The 14,043-nt window shown below is 56.1% G+C and overlaps 1 protein-coding gene across 7 annotated transcripts in view; it reads left to right on the top strand.

Annotated features, from left to right (window-relative positions):
- The first annotated feature begins 4,206 nt into the window (after positions 1 to 4,206).
- LOC116957638 (DNA (cytosine-5)-methyltransferase 3A) overlaps positions 4,207 to 14,043 on the top strand; it is a 122,540-nt gene continuing 112,703 nt past the window's right edge. For 6 of the 7 annotated variants that reach the window (XM_076053242.1, XM_076053239.1, XM_076053235.1 and 3 more), the window contains exon 1: positions 4,208 to 4,439. The gene's annotated coding sequence lies outside the window, so the exon portion shown is untranslated. Of the gene's footprint in view, positions 4,440 to 14,043 lie in introns of all 7 variants that reach the window. The other variant, XM_076053223.1, reaches the window with a different exon arrangement.

The raw sequence follows: 14,043 nt of genomic DNA, 5'->3' as shown, positions 1-14,043 counted from the left end.
AATGTAGTCCCATGTATATACACTTTGTCGCACGGTCACTGTATCTCACCACACCACGGTGCCAGATTACGAGAACCCTGAGCCAGGGACCAGCCCATCCATGGGGCAGCCGTGAGTCACAAAGGTAATTGTCAACGATGCCTTCACGACCTGTGCATCCCTTTGTTTTAATACTATGATAAAGGACCATCGCCCGAAACGTCACCTATATATCCCCCCCCCCATTCAAGGCAGTGCTGTTGACGAATGTGCTGAGCGCTTTGTTTCAATGACAAACCGAGCCGGTGGTGTAACATTTTGGTTTTCCCTGCGCTTGGAACACGGAAAGCCGAGCTCGATTCCCAGTCGCGGCTAACATCAGTGGCGAATGATGACATCTTAACGGGTCCTGCCCCCCCCCCCCCATCGCCCCCCGCCCTCACCACCACCACCACTATCATCGTCGACCCGCGCTGACTAAGGTGAGATTAAAGCACCACCTTGACCTCTTGACCTTGCACGAAGCGGGGAGGTCTTCCTCCAGCGGCGAGCGGATTGGCGCAGAGCTGCGGACAGGAAACACGGACGGAAGCTGTCGTGGCATGAATAATACGCCGGGCGTGGGGCAGTGTGGGTGGAGGAGGAGGAGGTGGAGGGGGAGAGCCCCGCACTCGAGTGAGATGACACAGCTGGGTCGAAAGAGGGGGGGGGGGGGCTGTAAAATAATGCCATGGTAAACACGCGGGAGGGGGGGGGGGCATTTACCAGGGCGTCCTGCTCGTCGGCGGAGTCAAATTCAATTAGCGACGAAAGAGCTGAGCTTCACGCACCCAGGGCTTACGGGTCTTAACCACAGGCACTGCGGACAATCCATACCACCACCCCATCCCCCACCCCCGGCTCCGCTACCTCCACCGACTCCGCTCGCTCGCACGCTCGTCACGCCGTGAGAACACTTCTGTTGCAGTGCGCGAACAGCACAGTGGAAAGACAAATGCGCTCTGTCCCTTATTAGCTGCTCTTTAACCACAGCCTTCTCCCCTCTCCCGCCCCCCGCGCGCAGTATTCGTGGACGTCTTAAGCGTGTACACGGATCAATTCCGCGGCCACGGAATTACAGCGCGGGCCACAGCCTGTAAATCACGACAGGAAAACACGGGACCTCGTTTGGGCTGTTACCGCCGCTCTCGAATAGCCCAGGACGAACGGGAACAGCGCGCGTTACATAATAAGTAAATAACAAACAAAAAAAGTCAATTATATCGCCGTGTCTAATGTTCCTGCATTTGCTCCCTGTAATTCCTTTACCGCGGAATGGTCCACGCGGTGGCGGTGACTGCGCGCATGTCCTCGCGTCCACAGCTACGGCTAATGGGATTAAATATTCGACTCTGCGTCTGCATTCGCGTCACCTGCGCCCGCGGTGGGGTCGTTTCCCACCCCCCTCCCTCGCTTATTCAACCTCTTAGGATTTTTTGGCAGTGTGCTGCCCTCCCCCCCGCCCCCTCATCATCCCAACACATTTCGCAGTCAAATCTCAATATTACAACCCCCTCCCACGTCCCGCGAGTGTCCCGTTTATCTTGCGCTCTCATCTCCATTTCCGTCGGCCGTGGTGGCTTCTCGTTAAATAAACGTTCGGGTCGGTCGGTCCGCGCCCGGGAAGGCTTCGGTCAAAGTCGGTTTGTCTCGTTATTCTACATTTATTTTCTTGTTTCGTGGAGGTATTCTTATTTTTTTCATTGATGTAACCATTTCGCAACGTGCGCCCACTGATTCCCGACCCCTCTTCGATGAATCGAAGCAGTGACGAAGCACCGGACCCCATTGAAGGGTTTCCAAGAACTGCGCTCGCTAATTCTCCGCTCGCCGGCGCCAATTCACAGCGTGGCTAAAGACAGGGAGGGAGGGAGGGAGAAGGTAAATAAATAAATAACAGGAATTAACAATGAATAAGTCAAGCCGCGCATCACCGACTCTGGAATAAATCAAACCGCGCGACCCATTACGCCCATTACTAGCGACGGTAATGACAGCGTACAGTGTAGCAGCAGCAGTAGTAAACCGATAATAATTGCTACTCTTTCCCGATTCCTGGGCCTCCGTCGCAAAAAAAAACCAACAAAGAACATCCCGTTGGGATCTCACCTTGATTTAAGAAGGGATTTAATTGGACGGAGCCGTCCGTCGACGTCTTGGCGAATGCCACTGAATCATCATCATTCGACATCCCAGACCTTGTCCCTTCTCTCTCTCTCTGCGAGCCACGTGTCCGTGCCACAACGCAGCTGCTCGCTATTGAGGTGTAGAGGACGCGTGCACGTGCGTACATTGACGTTTTCCATTCCACTGCTGGACGAGGACCTCGATCTCCCAGTCCGTGCGGGTCACGTGGCTTATTCAACCATACTTCACCGCGCCGGTTGTGAAGAGCAGGGAGCGGAGGGGGCTGGACCCGATTTTACAAATCGCTCGCCACTGGTGGCGTTAGCCCTGGCCTGGGAATCGAATTCAGGTCGCTGGGGAGATACCCGAGTGCGCTAACCGCTGCGCAACCAACATACGAGGGAGCCTATAGGTGCAGTACAACAATGTGCGTTTGCTGCACCATCGTGTCTGCTGCCCACCACCACGTAGCCCCGGAAACTATTTGACAACCCCCGTGTATGCGTGGCGGTCACCCACGCGGGGTTGTGTGTGCGCAAATGCGCTCACGTGCGTGGATATGCCTGCTTGGACGCGTATGTATACATTGTGTCTGTATGAGTGTGTGTGTGTGTGCGCTACGAACCCGGCGACCCGGCCATCGACAGTAACGATTATCTGAACCGGTTTTGGGCCTCCCCTAGGTCGATTCAGCCTCAAATGAGTACCTGGTGCGGTGTGTAAACATCGCCTCGAGGAAGACAAAGGCGGCCGGGCGTGGTGCTGGCCCCATCACCCACTCGTGTGTCGATCCGGCCTTCGCAGGTGCTCGCCAACAGCACTTGCCCCAGCAGGCTGTTAAAGGTTACACGGAGGATCTTTGCCTTTGGTATACTGTACATATATTTGTGTGTATGTATGCCCACCATGTCATCATAATGATAATACATTTACGGGGATGTATGTACGTATGTTCAACTTCTGTGGCACCGTACGTTAAGTCAACCGTGTTCATCGGATGCACGGGGAGCCTCCTAGCTGAGTGGAAATCGCTGGCAGGACGTCGTGACGAGGCCGGGGTTCGTTTCGAGGAACGAGGCGACACGAGTCACCCCCCTCCCCCACACCACGCGTCTGTCTCGATCGAGCACGGCACGCAAACAAAGCCCGTTATCGATCCACTGCTGGATGGAGGCCTCACCGCGCCGTGTCACTCGTGGGGGTTCATTGGCCATACTTCACTTGGCCATTGTGGATTGTGGAAGGGAAGTGCCCGGGCTGGGTTCAGGATTGGATATCACGCGCAACTGTGGTTAGCCGTGGCCGGGAATTGAACTTGGATGGGGGAAGTAGGAGTGGGACCAACCCATGAGTTTTTAGATCCAGGAACTTTCCTTATCGGCGACCCGCAAAAACAAATTCCCGCACGCCGGCACACTGCATCCACCACGCTTCTCGATACAACGGCTGCGGCGACAACTCACGCGTCTATCGCAGTGCATGCCAAGCGACAGCAATAATCCGAGGAATGATGCATTGAGAAAGCAAGCCGTGTGTGTACGGGTTTATACAGGAGAAAGAGTACATCCATCAATAATTCTCTACCCCATGTGAGCAGCGGGCGGGAATCGAACTTGGCTCGCTGGCGGTGCTCGTGGTTAGCGCAGTGCGCTACCGGCTCCCTGCACGGTGTCTACAGCCAACGCGGTGCCCCCCACCCCCGATATGATTACCGCTGCTCCAGCGTTGCTCCGGCATCCGCCACCACGCTTCCTTCCTGCACGCTCAGCTGCCGGCACGAGCCGAGACGCGGCTGAGCCAATCGACTCGGGCTGGGGGGGGGTGGAGTGGGGGGGGGTCCTCGTTCGTAGCGCGGAAGGGGAGAGGGAGCGTGCATGCGTGGAAGCGTGCGTGGAGCTCAGACGTCAGCCGGCGCTGTCGCAGACTGGAGAGAGAGAGAGCGAGAGGGAGGATCGGTGGGTGGGAGAGAGGAGGAGGAGGGAGAGAAGGAGGGAGAGTCGACGGGGAGGAGGAGCGCGCGGGTGAGAGGGGAGAGGGGAGAGAGCGGAGAGGAGGAGGGGGGGTGGTGGTTGGCGGCGGCGGTGGTGGTGAGCGAGGCGGGAGAGAGAGGCACGCGGACAGACGGGACTGCCGGGGAAGGAGGTGGCGGTGGAGACGGAGAGGAGAGAGAGCGCGGAGGAGGAGGCGAGGGGGAACGGAGGGGTCGAGGCAGCACCGGGAAGAGGAGGCACCGCCCGACCCGCGGTGGGAACTGGCGGTCGGAGTGGCCTGGCAGGCGGCTGGCGCGACCACGGGTAACGCGCGCACACGCGACACTCGCCGCCGTCTTCGTGGCGCGTTGTCGCTCGGTGGCTCCAGGCCACCTCCAGCACCTCCTTCTCCTCCTGCGTGTGGCTGCACAATGACCGTAACGATCGTGGCGGTGGCCGGGCTTAGCGGCTCCGCAGCGACATGGACCCGTGCGAGTGTGTGTGTGTGCGTGCGTGTGCGTGCGTGCGGCCCGAGGGCCGTACGTCCGCTGTTATAGCAGCTGCGCTTACGTAAGTGTGCCGTGCGTGTGTGTGTGTCTGTGTGTACGCACGTGTGGGGAGCGGTAGTGTCGTGGTTAGCGCACTCTGCTGCGAATCCGGCGATTCCGCTCTCATGGCCAACAAATATGAGCCTCCTTCATTGGCCTCCGTTAGGTCAACTCGACCTCGAATGAGTGCCTGGTTCGCGGTGTAAGAAAAAAAAAGCATCAGCACTGGGGGAGACAAAGGCGACCGGGCGTGGTGCTGACCACCCCGGACTCCCTCATAGGTGCGCCGTGCGGGCCTTCATAGGTGCTCGCTAACAGCACTTACCCGCACAGCTGGTGCAAGGCTACACGGGCGGGCGGGATCTTTGTCTTTGCATCCATCCATACGGCACTGCATTGTGTGCGCTCGGTATAGCGGTGGGAATAGCCTGCAGCGTCAATGTGACTATCATCGTGAGGGCGATTGCATAAAGCAGCAGCAGCAGCAACAGCAGCAGCATCGCTACAGTGTGTTCGTGTTGTTGTTCGGAGACTGCGGGCGCTGGAAAATCGCGGAGTATGTCACGAACGGTTTCGACCCCCCCCCGCCGCGCCGCCCACCCAACGTCCCGTCTCGTCGTTCCACGACGTTCGTGATGTCAGAGAGAGCGAGAGAGAGAGGGGGCCGAGTGCAGCGGAGAGCGTCCGACCGTGCATGAGGCTGCGTTGTTGCCGGTTTCGCGGGAGATGTCAAAATTTGCATAGTCCCGGCGCTTTCTATTAAACCCAGAACCTCGAGGCATTCGCTCGTGCGCGTGCGTGCGCGTGCGCGCATTTACACAAAGACAAGGATCCCCCCCCCACCCCCCCGTGTAGCCTTAACAGACCATTGGGGCAAGTGCTGTTTGCGAGCACCTATGAAGGCCGGCACGGCACGCGAGGGGGTGGGGTGGCCAACACCACGCCCGACCGCCTTTGTCTCCCCAGTGGCATTTTTTTTTTACACCGCACCAGGTACTCATTTGAGGTTGAATCGACCTAGGGGAGGCCCAGGACCGGTTCGGATAGTCGTCACCGGTGTTAACCGTGAGCGGGAATCGAACTGGGGTCACCGGGTTCGTAGCGCAGCGCGCTCAAGCACTGCACCACCGCTCCCCAGGGTGCATTTACACACGAACACACACACAGACACACACGGGCGTGCATGCAACGTTATTGTGCTGCTCTTGTTGAGGACGATGATGATGATGATGACGCCGGTGCTGTTGATGATGATGGTGTTCTTAATTAGCTGCGTCTGTACGGAAGCCAGCCCATCTCTTCCAAGCGCTGCATTTGACGCGTACGACCATCAACCGTGGCGGCGGCGTGCAGTAATCGAGGTGTATACACACCGTTGGCTGTGGGGGGTTTTTTGCCCGTGCGTGTGCAAAAAGAAGCGAATTCCCTGCAAATATCGATTTTTATACGACAGCGGGGTTTTAGCGTGTGTGCGTGCCTTCGAATACGTGTGTGTGTGCGCGCGTCCGCGTGTGTGCGCGTGTGTGTGTGCATGAGTGTATGTGTGCGTGACTGCCCGTGTGAATGTGTACGTGTGCGCATGAGGGTGTTCGCACCCGACTGCCGAGGTTGTGCATGCATGCATGAGTGTGTGTCCGCACGGGTTCGTGTGTGTGTGTGGGAGTGTATGAGTGTGTGCGCACGAGTTCGTGTGTGTGTTCATGAGTGTGTGTGCGTGGGAGTGCATGAGTGTGTGCGCACGAGTTCGTGTGTAGGTGTGCATGAGTGTGTGCGCACGGGTTCGTGTGTGTGTGTGCATGAGTGTGTGCGCGTGGGAGTGCGTGAGTGTGTGCGCACGAGTTCGTGTGTGTGTGTCCATGAGTGTGTGTGCGTGGGAGTTCATGAGTGTGTGCGCACGAGTTTGTGTGTAGGTGTGCATGAGTGTGTGCGCACGGGTTCGTGTGTGTGTGTAGGTGTGCATGAGTGTGTGCGCACGAGTTCGTGTGTATGTGTGCATGAGTGTGTGCGCGTGGGAGTGCATGAGTGTGTGCGCACGAGTTCGTGTGTGGGTGTGTATGAGTGTGTGCGCGTGGGAGTGCATGAGTGTGTGCGCACGGGTTCGTGTGTATGTGTGCATGAGTGTGTGCGCGTGGGAGTGCATGAGTGTGTGCGCACGGGTTCGTGTGTATGTGTGCATGAGTGTGTGCGCGTGGGAGTGCATGAGTGTGTGCGCACGAGTTCGTGTGTGGGTGTGTATGAGTGTGTGCGCGTGGGAGTGCATGAGTGTGTGCGCACGGGTTCGTGTGTATGTGTGCATGAGTGTGTGCGCGTGGGAGTCCATGAGTGTGTGCGCACGGGTTCGTGTGTATGTGTGCATGAGTGTGTGCGCGTGGGAGTGCATGAGTGTGTGCGCACGAGTTCGTGTGTGGGTGTGTATGAGTGTGTGCGCGTGGGAGTGCATGAGTGTGTGCGCACGGGTTCGTGTGTGGGTGTGTATGAGTGTGTGCGCACGGGTTCGTATGTATGTGTGCACATGAGTGTGTGCGCGCGTGACTTCCTGTATGAGTGTGCATGCATGCATGAGTGTGTGCGCACGAGTCCGTGTGTGTGGGTTGTGCATGCGCCTGACTGCCGTGTGTGTGCACTGTGTGTGTGTGAGCCGGGGTAGGGTGACTGTACGTAGTTGGCATAGATGAGGGCTTTGTTTTGCGAACTGAAGGAGACGTGGCTGGGCCATGGAATAAGTATTAATTAATTATTCTGCGTACATACACACACTGTGTGGGCTGCGCGCGCGTGTGTGTGAGAGCACACACACACACACACGCGCGTGTACGCGCTGTATAGCTGAGCGGCAGCTATAGTGGTTAGCGCACTGCGCTATGAACCCGGTGACCCGACTCAGCCATGTGTAAACACCAGCACCGGGGATACAAAAGCGGCCGGTCGTGGTGTTGGCCAGCGCACCCCTCTCGTGCGCCGTGCCGGCCTTCATTAGGGATGCTACTCGCTAACGGCACTTTGCCCCAAAAGTCTGTTAAAGGCTACACGGGGGTATCTTCGTCTTTGTACGCGCAGTGCGCGAGTGAACACCCCAGTGCGTGCACTAGAAGCTCTGCACACCGACACGTGCGCCAACACCGCCAGCGCCAGGCACGGCCGCCTTTGTATCCCCGTGCTGCTGTTCATACGCGCTCCCGCGGTTGCTCGTTCTAGGCCGCGTCGACGCCCGTGTATGTTCAGGAAGAGGTGCTGACATCACTCGCCACTGCTGTTGGTGGCGTGTTCGGGAATCCGAAGTCGGAGTGGCCGGGTTCAAAACAACCGCAGTTAGTTGACCGCTCACGGCACAATGCCACCGTCGCCGGCGTTGACCGTGAGCGGATAGCGAACCGGGGTTGCCAGGTTCGTGGTGCGGCGCGTTAACCCAGATACACACACAACAGAGATGCCCCCCGGGGTAGCCTGCAACGGACTGTTGGTAGCGAGCGCTGCTAGCGAGCGCCTATGAAGGCCAGCACGGCACGCGAGGGGGTGGGGGGGCCATCACCACGCCCGGCCGCTTTTGTCTCCCCAGTGGCGATGTTTACACACCGCACCAGGTACTAATTTGAGGCTGAGTCGACCTAGGGGAGGCCCATGACCAGTTCAGATGATCGTCACCGGTGTTGGCCGTGAGCGAGAATCGAACCCGGGTCGCCGGGTTCGTAGCGCAGCGTGGCGCTAACCGCTACACTGCCGCTCCCCGCACACTGCACACACAAAGTCAAAGTCGCACACACACATACACCCAGGCACACGGTCACACACACACAAGCAGTGTGTACCATCCGCGACCAAAGGGGATTTGGGCGGGGGGGGCGGGGGGGAAGCTGCAATATTTCTAATTTGTTCGAGTCCCATAATTCAGGCGGCGGTGAGCGAGGGCATATTGAGACTCAGGGCGCAACCGCCGCCTGACCCCGGCCACACAATGGCTGAGGGGGCATCAATAAACCGCGGCGCACGGGAACCGGCCAGCCTGGGCCGCTCGCTCAGTGCGCCCGGCACCCACGGACGACGATGGAGGTCCCGCGCAGAGGGGCGCTCTCACGCCAAAGTGCACCTCGCGCGATCCGGCGGCGTTTGTTCCTCCGCGAGCCTGACACTGCCGACGAGAGCCAGAAGGTCGAGACCGCTCCAGAAGGTCGTTTGCTTGCGTGGAGAAACGCTGCTCGGCGATAGCGGCCTGGACGAGGCTGGTGGACTAGAACGTTATTTTGTTTGTGTTGCTTTTGCGCGTGGAGAGACGGAATTGAGTTTTGCGATGTCCGTTGAGGTTTGTGAATCATATCAACGACAGATTCATTATTATAGAGCTATGCACAGACAGCGTCTGTCTGTTTGAAAGTCTGTTTACCAAAAGGTTAGCTGGTTGTGTCTGTACATTAAAAATTGTTACAAGTTATAAAGCACATGTAGGAGCGGTGGCGCAGCAGTTAGCGCACTACGTTGTGAACGCAGCCTCGATTCTCAGACATGGCCAACATCACCGAGTCGCACTGTTCAACAGCGTGGTGAAATATGGTCAATCAACCACCACGACCTCATTCAATCCAGCACTGGATTGACGAAATGATGAACATTCACCCAATGAGGCAGCTTTTGCTAACTCATTGTCATCTTCGTGTCGTGTAAATTGGTACATTTAGGCTTGGAGTGTTAATTTGGATGTGTTTATTGGCTATCGCACTGCTCGGCGTGCATAAATGTATGATATTAAGTGTTTAGTAAGTGGTTAGTAAGTGGTTCGTAAATTCAAAATCACCAATATCGCCCGGAATGTGTGCAATCTTCTCGGCAGGAGCTCAGAAGCAAAGCTAAGCAGGTTTTGAACCTGGATAGTTCTTGGATCAGCGAGAGCTCTGCATGCAGGTGTTATAGGCAGCTGGGCGCCGAGGAACGGGCAACAGAAGGCAGTGTAGCAAAATTACAGATTGTACTGTACATCTATGGCTCCACATTTCTAGGCTCCCCGTGTCCAAAAACCAGCGCTGACCAGTATGGTGAAGTATGGTCAAATAACCCCCCACCCCCCCACGATCCCGCAGAGCGCGGCGAGGCCCTCTTGCACAGGTAGCATAGGGAGAGAAAGCGTTCGCAAATTATTGTGCAGAACACAGGCAAAGATCAGGCTTCCTTCATCAGGTGTAATTTTGCTGTGCTAGTTACACCTGATGAAGGGAGCTTGCGTTGCCTCCGAAACGTCGTGATTTAATTTAGTTGTTTCCAAATTTTGTTTTATTTTTTTACCTACGTGAAAGAACCAAAGCGTATGGATCCTTGCAGTCACGAAAACTTCAAATTTAGAGAGATCAGGCTCCCTATTGGGGAGCAGGCTGTTTGGGAAGAGTGCTGTCAGAGACCACCTATGAAGACGGCGCTCCAGGAAGTGGGTGGCCAGCACCACCCCTGGACGCATTCGTTTCCCCGGTGCCGAAATTTAATACACATCGCACCAGGTGATGCACTCATTTAAGGCTGAGTCGACCTCGGGGAGAGCTCAGGACCGGTGCAAATATTCATCACTGTTATTGGTCGTGAGCGGGGAATAGAATTCGGGTCGCGCGGGGTCCATAGCGGCAGTGCGCTAACCGCTACGCGGCCACTGCACTACACAGAGACAAAGATAAAGATCCCCCGTGTAGCCTTAACAGACTGTAAGGGCAAGTGCTGTTAGCAAGCACCTATGAAGGCCGGAACGGTACACGAGGGGGTGGGTGGCCAGCACCACGCCCGACCGCCTTTGTCTCCCCAGTGGCGATGTTTACACACCGCACCAGGTACTCATTTAAGGCTGAGTCGACCTAAGGGAGGCCCAGAACCGGTTCAGATAATCGTCACTGGTGATGGCCGTGAGCGGGAATCGAACCCGGGTCGCCAGGTTCATAGTGCAGCGCGCTAACCGCTACACTACCGCTCCCCACACAGAGACACACGCACAGAGACACACGCACAGAGACACAGAGACACACACAGAGACACACGCACAGAGACACGCACAGAGACACACGCACAGAGACACACACAGAGACACACACACAGAGACACACACACAGAGACACACACACAGACACACAGAGACACACACACACACAGACACACAGAGACACACAGAGACACACACACAGAGACACACACACAGAGACACACGCACAGAGACACACGCACAGAGACACACACAGAGACACACAGAGACACACAGAGACACACACACAGAGACACACAGAGACACACAGAGACACACACACAGAGACACACAGAGACACACACACAGAGACACACACACAGAGACACACACACACAAAGACACACACAGAGACACACGCAGAGACACACGCACAGAGACACACACACAGAGACACACAGAGACACGTGTAGAAACTCTAACCCGTATTGTGTCTGCGCGCGTCGCTTAATCTCGCTGCAACAGGCTTAACGCTTAGGTGCCAGGGTGAGTCACTGACCTTTTACAAATGAAGCTGATTAAGACGCTTGCTTAGAGCCCCCACTCTTCGCCCCCCCCCCCCCCCCGTGGACATATCTGTTCTCTGTCACGGCACTCGCCTGTGCCTCTACGCTCCACAAGGGCACCCACCAGCGTCGTGGCTGCCGGTGGTGCTCGCGTTCCTGAAAGGGCTCTTAGATTCGTAGTCGGGGAGGTCACGCTTGGGAGGCGACCTTTAGGGCTTCAGTGGGTCACGGGGGGTTAGTGTCTGCACGCGTGCAGATGTATGTGTGGGTAGCGCGCGCGTTCGCCAATTGTGTGTGCGTAGTGGGGAGCGGTAGTGCAGCGGTTAGCGCTACGCTGCGCTACGAATCCCGGCGACACGGGTTCGATTCCCGCTCGCGGCCATCACTCAGTGAGGATTGTCTGAACTTGTCCTGGGCCTCGCCCTAGGTCGATTAAGTCTCAAACGAGTACCAGGTGCGGTGTTTAAACATCGCAAGCTGGGGAGACAAAGGCGTCCGGGCGTGGTGCTGGCCAGCCACCCCCATCGCTTCCCGTACCGGCCTTTATAATGTGCTCGCTAACAGCACTTGCCCCAGCGGTCTGTTAAAGGTTTTACGGGGAAACTTTGTCCTTTGTGTATACTGTACGTGCTCATTTGTGTTGAGTATGTGTGACCTCATGTGTGTATATTTACGCGTATGTATGATGCGATTTGTCTGTTTTGTGTGTGTACGATGTGATGTATAGGTGTGTGTGTGACGTGAGTTGTATGACGATGCTGCGTATGTAGTGTGCGTGTGTGTGTATATTTGTGTGGATGTATGTTTATGATGTGATGCGTGAGTGTGCATTAATACAACGCCGTTTGCAGAGGCGTATTCCCATAATGCACTGTCGGGGAATATTTTCCGGAGCGAAGCCTTCGGACAGGGACAGCTGAAATTAGGACGCGGTGTGTATAACGCACCGGATAAATAATACAACACCCACTAAAGCACACATTGTGGGATTTATTTTTAAAAAAAAACACTTGCACTGTGTCGCTTACGGGTGGCTGTTTGACCACAATGCACCACGGTGGTTGTGTGAGTCGGTGAAGGCGAGGGGGAAGGGGAGCCGAAATACCAGCTGGGGGTATAATTAGCCACTGATGGTAGCCGTGGCCGGGAAAAGATACTTAGCTGGCCAGGTTCACAGCACGGCTCGCCAATGATATAACCATTGTGCCACTGCTCATCCCCAACAACGTCTAAGAATAACTTTATCGCATTAAGTTTGTCAAATAACCCCGCACATGTAATTGAATTTGTCAAGCATAAACTGTGTGGAATTTAGACAAATCACTTCTTAATGTAACGCGTAAACATAGTTTACGAGGAGATCCGAATGCATCCCGGGAATAATGCCCGTGTGAGCCTTCGCCTGGCCATTATGATTAAGGCAGTGCACGTGGTAGCGGCTGTGAAGTATGCACAGCGCCGGGGAGGCAAAGGAGGCTGGCCGTGGTGCTGACCGTACCACCCCGTCGCGCGCCATCCCAGCGTACAGCCCTTTTGTCGATCCACTGCTGGATGTGGTTGGGGGTGGGAGGAGACTTTGGCCATACCTCACCAGGCTGGTCAGTGCGGGTTGGTTGATGGTGAGGACAGACGCGGGGGGGGATGAGTAGAGTCCAACACGCGGGGTTTTACTTCACCGCTCTCTGCTGCCCACGACTGCCGGCTAACTAAAACTAATTCGCCGAGTGGTCAACATTTAATTAGGGGGGAAGGTATACACCTGTTTCCTCAACCAAACACCTGAGCGGATGACGTGCATGGCGATACATTTATAGCTACCCCACTAAAATAAGATGTGGAAATCATGGCGTACGTGACAGCGGTGGCCATCGTATGGAGAACGCAACTTCTGATTTCAAAGCCTCCGCGTGTCTCCCACCGATGTCGGCCCACGTGGTATCGATCCTACAATGCTCTCTCCTCTGGAGGATGCGGAGCCATCGGCGTTGCACGATATTCGATCAGCTGTGGAGAAGAGAGCTAGGAGGGTGATTATAAATCGCTTGTTGAATCTCGTGAATTCCAAGGAGCACCCAGTTATCGCCTGCTCTTGACCGTATAACGTGCGGCCCTTTATAACGGGGCCCTACGTTGCTGATGATACACAATAACATAGAAGCAGCAGGGTTTCCTTTCTTGGATAGGGCGAATGATTCCGGGGAACGCTCGCTGCCCGAAAGCCGCAGATGATGATGAAGTACCCAAAGTGTGGTTTCATTTGAGACGTTAAACCATTCCCCGGAGGGGGGGGGGGTGAGGAGTATTTCACTTATATTTCATATACAGTACAATACGCCACGGTGACGCAGCTATCGAGTATGCAGGCGGTGCAATTGCACCGGACAGGCCCAGGAGTCGGCCTCCAAAGAGAGGGGTGAGGGGGCGAGTTGGATGGGGGGGGGGATAGGGAGCATTTAATTCCTAGTACCGGTGGCCATGCCAACCACGCTACGCCACCGATAAGCCACGTACGCCAGTGTCGTACACCCCCCCGCCCCCACCAGAGGAGCGGTGGTGCAGTGGTTAACACACTGTGCTCCTAACCAGGCCAACCCAAGTTCGATTCTCGCTCACGGCCAACAACGGTGACGAATATCTGAACCGGTCTTGGGTCCTTCCCCTAGGTCGACTCAGCCTTAAATGAGTACCCCTGTGCGGTTTTCTAAATGTGGGCAGTGGAGAGACAAAGGCGGCCGTGCGTGGTGCTGGTCTCTTACCCCCCCCCCACCACACCGCGCACCCTGCCAACCTGAATCGATACGAGCAGTACTTGGCCCAGCAGTCTGTTTAGGGCTCTATACGGGGGATCTTTGTCTTTGCCATAAAGCCCCCAGACTGGTGGTGTAACC

This window comes from Petromyzon marinus, chromosome 3, assembly GCF_048934315.1.
Source record: "Petromyzon marinus isolate PM22_M1 ecotype Great Lakes invasive population chromosome 3, UKy_Petmar_22M1.pri1.0, whole genome shotgun sequence".
Taxonomy (NCBI): Eukaryota; Metazoa; Chordata; class Hyperoartia; order Petromyzontiformes; family Petromyzontidae; genus Petromyzon; species Petromyzon marinus.
The sequence above is the reverse complement of the archived record's forward strand: the minus strand, read 5'-3'. Positions and strand labels throughout refer to the sequence as shown.